The sequence below is a fragment of the Adiantum capillus-veneris genome, chromosome 8, assembly GCF_014529385.1.
Source record: "Adiantum capillus-veneris isolate H3 chromosome 8, ASM1452938v2, whole genome shotgun sequence".
NCBI lineage: Eukaryota > Viridiplantae > Streptophyta > Polypodiopsida > Polypodiales > Pteridaceae > Adiantum > Adiantum capillus-veneris.
This window is the reverse complement of record NC_140938.1, coordinates 13,763,845-13,770,313: the sequence shown is the minus strand read 5'-3', so window position 1 is coordinate 13,770,313 and position 6,469 is coordinate 13,763,845.

Here is a 6,469-nt window from a genome sequence, read left to right as displayed (position 1 = left end):
CCTCCCCCGATGTTACCTTTAGTGTTCTCGTCCGACACAGCTCGGAAGTGGCTACTGTCAACACGGGAGTCTATTCTCGAGGTAAGTTGCTGGTAATTATTTGCTTTCCGCTCCCAATTTCCAATCTCGTAGTTCGAAGAGCTTACTTGCTAAATGCTCTGTGCAGGATGCTAGCCTGAAGCTGCAACAATTGTTGATCGTCAGGCAGAGGGTCTCAATCCTTAAAAACTCTCTGGAAGCAAGAAGGCCTGAAGACATGCAGGGATTGCTCGTCGAGAATGGATCTATGGAGGCAATCATTAATTGGCTTTAGGAAATGAAGGATGAAGTGCTTGAGCTAGCCAGTAAATATAAGGAGGCCATTAACTTTGCAAACATGCTTTGCGAAGAGATAAGCTGGCTGTGAACCCTAAACCCTAAACCCCCTGGAAATTAATAGGCCACTCTTTGTAAAGTCTGAAGTGTTTTCTAACTCAAGCCCGGTGTTCAGTTGTAATTTTGTTTCTTTCTTATTAAATCAAAAGGCATATTTTGCAAAAGAAAGCCCTAAATCCGCAACAAGTAGGGGTTACCTTCCCCTTATTTGCTTAATATTGACCTCTGTACTAGCAGACATCACTTAACTTTTCTTTTGGTCAGTACCAAGCGAATAGGGCACTTCGGACCAGGTGACCTTACCGTATTCGCTTGGTACTGACCAACTACAGCAAATTAAGGGCACGGGACCTAAATCAAAAGGCGTATTTGGCAAGGAAAACCCTAAATCCATAACAAGCAGGGGTGACCTTCCCCTTATTTGCTTAATATTGACCTCTGTACTAGCAAAAATCACTTAACTTTTCTTTTGGTCAATACCAAGCGAATAGGGCACTTCGGACCAGGTGACCTTACCGTATTCGCTTGGTACTGACCAACTACAGCAAATTATAGCGCACGAGACCGAAATCTAAAGGCGTATTTGGCAAGGAAAACCCTAAATCCGCAACAAGCAGGGTTTACCTTCCCCTTATTTGCTTAGTATCTACCTCTGTACTAGCAGACATCACTAAACTTTTCTTTTGGTCAGTACCAAGCGAATAGGGCTCTACGGACTAAGTGACTTTACCTTATTCGCTTGGTACTGACCAACTACACAAAATACAAGTGCGCAGAAGGGTAGTAAGTAGCATACCTCTTCACTGTTTGTAGAGTTTCGCGTCGCTGAAGCACTGCAGAACAAGAGTAAGAGAAGGAGGATGCGCGAGAGTAAGAGGTGATGAAGTTTGCTTACCGCGTGGCGTCGATGGGGGTAGAGTTAATTAGAATGATGCGTAGTAGAGGACGCGAAAAGAGGCAGAATAGTTGAAACTTGAGATGTTTGGCGGGGGTAATGCCTCAACTTAGAATGCTTACCTCGGGGAGGGTGACAACTTCACTTATGCGCGAGATTGCGGTTGGTAAATCGTACTGCATGGGAATCTGAGACCATTTAATACTGGTTGTCCTTAAGAGCGCAGCCCACATGCCTTTTTGAGTGACCGTTAAGGGTCAGATAGACGCCAATCGCCCTTGCAGTCGCCATCTCCATCTCTATCTCGCACCTTCTGCCTGGCCAGCTCTCGTGCCTTTGCCTTTTCTGCGCCCTTCCCCTTGGCCAGCTCTCGTGATCCTGCGGTTAGAGTCAAACGCCGATCGCCCTTGCATTCGCCATCGCCTTTGCCTTTTCTGCACCTTTCCCCTTGGCCAGCTCTCGTGATCCTGCGTTTAGAGTCAGACGCTGATCTCCCTTGCATTCGCCATCGCCTTTACATTTTTTGCGCTCTTCCCCTTGCCCAGCTCTCGTGATCCTACATTGAGTGACCTCCACTGGGTCGAGTCCTTTGCTGCCGCGTCGCCATCGCCATCGCCCCCCTACTGGTTCTTGCTGTCGGTGGCCTGCGACATCACCATCCAACTCGGCGCCATTGGATATTGCAGAGACAGGTTCTTTCTCCCTGCCTCTCCCCTTCCTGTGTGTTGTTAACTGTGTGTGCACCGAAGCCATTGCGTTAGGGTAAAAACTCATGCATGGTTGGAATAATTACTCCTTATGTGGTGACCGTATCGCATTCATGGTTGGAATAATTACTCCTTATGTGAACTATAAATCTATCACTGTCATGCAGCAGTCGTGTGTAGCTACCCCTCTTGTAAATTATTTTTTGCTCTTGTAATTTATTAACTCGCGCTTATGGTAAAAAAAAACATAATATGCTCTGTTCTTATCCACCTGTTCTGAATGCCACAAGACAGAACCAAGCGGATAGAACCCTTCGGAGATTCTTGGGGGCCCTACTCGCATGGTACTGACTCAACTAACGTCCCCACTTATGACATTAACGCACGGGACATAACCCGTCGATATGACATTAGCGCACGGGACATAACCAAGCGAATAGAGTTCTTCGGAAATTCTTGGGAGCCCTACTCGCTTGGTTTTGACTCAACTAACGTCAACTCTTATGACTTTAGCACATGGGACAGAACCAAGCGAAGAGGGTCCTTCGGAAATTCTTGGGTACCCTACTCGCTTGGTTCTGACTCAACTAATGTCACCTCTTATGACATGAGCGCACGGGTTCGAACCAGGCAAAATAGGACATTGAGGGGTACTCGAGGCCCAAAATTCGCTTTGTTATGACACCAAATAGTTTTGGCTTGCTTTTTCTTTGAGTCATGGGGATCATAGTCCTCGAGACAGACGTGAGCGAGATACATGTGAAGAAAAACTATTCACATTCTTATATAACGCCCGAGCTCATCACTGTGCACCAAAACTATCAGGAATGTTCAATGCAGAGTTTTCTATACAGAGGATTATAGATTGCTCCTTTGAGTACCTACAAAACCATTTGCAACAGTATGAGGCAGTCACTTGTGACAATTCCATGACAGCTGATGGCATGAGATATGTGCACCCTGCCGACCTTGACCCTGACAAGAGTGCTTCAAGGAGACTGAATCGTTGTCTTGAAAAGTGTCCCTCCAATGCACTGCTTGTACAAGACAGGTGTATGAAGCACTTAAAAAAATGTCGCTTATTGGAATTCTACCATGGGTTTGTCTGTTACTTATACTTGCAGACGGATGGCGAGTCAGAGACTTCACAGTCAACAACTTTCAGTAGTTGTCCATTGGTGCCAGAGGAGGAGGTAGAGGATGTGGAGGTGCAATTCAATCCAGAAGAAGAGCGGGAAGAGGTACTAAAGGAAACCTTTGATGCGGGCTTAACTCTTGTTTCTCTTGCAGATGCAGCAATGGGGTGCAGGCAAGAAAGCCCAAGTATGGAAGCGACTTTGCCTCTCAATTGTGCTCCCAGCTTTGCTATGACGGGCGACACCCACTATATTCTACTCACAGATATCATGCATGAGCTCAATATACGGGAGGACTAATGCCTAGCGGCAATTGCAAATTTTTGTGAGGCAGACATGGGGTTTGTGGACGATGATGCAGTGGACCAATATCTTATTGCTGACACAGTGTGAGTGACTCACAGTTCACTTCAGGGTCGCAACTGATTAAAGATACGTTCAATGAGGCGAAGTCCGGAGAGGCCGATTTGCCAACAGATGAGCAGTTTGAATTGACAACAAAACAACTCGGCTTGGAAAACATGGGTAGACACGTGGCACCAGAAGATCATGTAATGAATAGTCAGTCTATTCACTTATGGGGGAGGTCGATGCTGGAAACGGACAAGAATCAGATGGTAACTTTTGTCGAGCATTCATATAGTATTAGAGATGGCCGAGTGATAAAATATCATGAACAATTTTTTATGCTGCCAGGTGCTAGTGTATGACGATAGTTTCCTTAGAAGAGCGGGAGGCTCACGCCAAGGGCTTGTCACTGGAGTCCAAGGCAAGGATGCAACGTTGTCTCACTACATCGGGCGTTTCAACCACAAAAAGGTTTGTAGAATAAATTCAAGTACTTGACAATTGTACTCATGTCACTTACGGCTAATAAATTGATTGCAATTATTATGTAGATCATAATATACCACAAGGAATATTCTGATGACAATGCAAAGTTCCCTCTGTTTGCAATGAAAGCTATTACAAGATTGTGTGGTGGGCACCCCCTCCCACTAACGCAGAAAGAGTAATAGCTCTGGTTGCAGGGGTTGAAGACCCGGAAGGATTAGATCCATACAATAAGCGGCTGTTTTTGAGGGAAAGAAGACGCATGATGCCCGTAGGGATGCTGCCATCAACAGAGGAAAGAGCTCGTCTACAGAGCTTGCACATCGAAGAGGTACAAAGTGAGGAGGAAGGAGGTGCATCAAAGAGGATAAAAACGATGGGCTCAGGTCCATCTTCTCCCGCTCTTGACTCGTGACCGGAGCCACCTCGCATGGCGCTCGGCCACATTTGATGATCCCCAAGCCATCTATTTCTTCTCTTTGCGGATGTGTTGTAAAGACCGTGTAATTTCTGAACTCTTAAGAAGTTCCTTCTGCCTTGCTCTATGAATTAGTCGTCTATAAGTCCATTGGTGTAACTCTAATCGGCTATTGGCCTTTTCTTTTCCTCCCCCATGCCGAGTGTGCTTAAAATAACGTGTTCTTGCCATGTAGTGGGTTTTTTCCATGCCTTGTGTGGACCATATTGATAGTGAACCGTATGTCTTGGCAAAATATGGACCATGGTTGAACAGTATGTGCTGCATTGAAATAAAATAAAATGGTCAGTTGAGTACAATTTAAAATTTTGTTTTGTATACGTAGAATGCCAACCTACCATGTAATGTGTGATATGTTGCCCACCCCACCCTGTAAGGTAAGCCTTTTTCCAATCCAGCAAGGCTGCTTGAAATGATGTGAGCTTACTTTGGTCCCAAGAATGTTGCTCAAGGTAGTGGAAAATTTTATATAGTGATTTCCACACGTTCGCTTTGTGATTCTAGATTGCCCCACCACCAGCATTGTCTTTAACCACTTTATGTAACTGTTTCCATTTGTTGAACAGGATCCTCCTTTCTTCTCTATCTGAATCTTTGAGGCTAAACCCAAGAAACCTTCTTGCCTTCACTCCGCCTATCGATGCTTTCCTTGGTACTGAAGCGGTCCGGGGCGGGCAACAAGAAGAGCAACCTCTAAACACCCTTCAAGGCTCCCGTGCTGCTCAATGGGGCTGGGGCATAACACAACACAAACCAAAACAACAAACCTCCAGCCAAATCCCAACTACACAAGGGGCACCACCTAGTTTAAGAGCGAACTAGGACGCAAAAGAGGAGAATCGTTAGAGCAACCCACAAACAAGCAAGGAATTTACACTAACCCTAACACCAATGGAACACTCTCACACACTAAAACACGAGAGAGAGAGAGAGAGAGAGAGAGAGAGAGAGAGAGAGATGGTGCTCGGGCTGCTTTGAAGTGTATCGTTAATGATCAAGCAAACATAAATATATATATGTAAGAGAGAGAGAGAAGGGGGAAGGGGTGGCTTGTTGTACTAATGCCTTCTTACAAATCTGTCATGACCAATCAAAGTGAGATTAGTATTTGTTCAACATAGCCTGATTACATTACACCACAACACATCACAAGAAAAAAGCCACCCCAATCACTGTCTTAAGGCCAGGGGAGTCCTCTCCACCCTGTCGCCCTCTTACAGCATGTGGGATTTATGGCTAAATTGATAATAATACCCAGAGACAAGCTATCAAGAACTTAAATAAAACACCAAGACACTTAAACATCATTATTGTCCATGACTTCACGTTGGAAGGGAGACAAGGTATCCATGCTTAGTCCAAATTCACCCTCCTTGATTCAGCAAATGTTGGGCTTACACTAGTAGAAGAAATGATAGATTTCCTACCCTCAATTTAATGATCCCTCTCTCTTACAATGGCATAGAGTTCCCTTGCTAATCACCCCTAATACAACACATACATATGCCTAATGCCAATGAGATTCCACTCAAGAGCTCCTTCTCAAGAGGTTGAGCTTGGCTTCTCAAGCTATACCATAGTGCTCTTTCTTCTCCCCCCCACTCAAGAGCTCCTTCTCAAGAGGTTGAGCTTGGCTTCTCAAGCTATAGCATAGTGCTCTTTCTTCTCCCCCCCCTTTTTGTGCTAGCTACACCCTCCTTTTATAGCAATTTTGAAAGCTAGGGTTACTCCTCTAACCATGGTTGGGTTAGATTTTCAGCAATTTATCTAATTTCTTTTGCTTGGAATTATCAAGAAGTTGGTGGGGAAAGAGAGAGGAGAGAAATGGAGGTGATAGGACTTTTCATAGTGGGTTAGTTTTAGTAGAGTTAGTATTAATTTACAAATGGAATTGGATATTTACAATGGGAGTATCCATGTAGGATACAAACAAGGAAGAAAAACTCTTAAGAGGTAAGAAAAGGTGGATTTCTTACAAGGTTGATGCTCCAAGTGTCTTAAGTACGGCCAATTTTGACGCTTGTTGACGATCCACTAGCTTTGA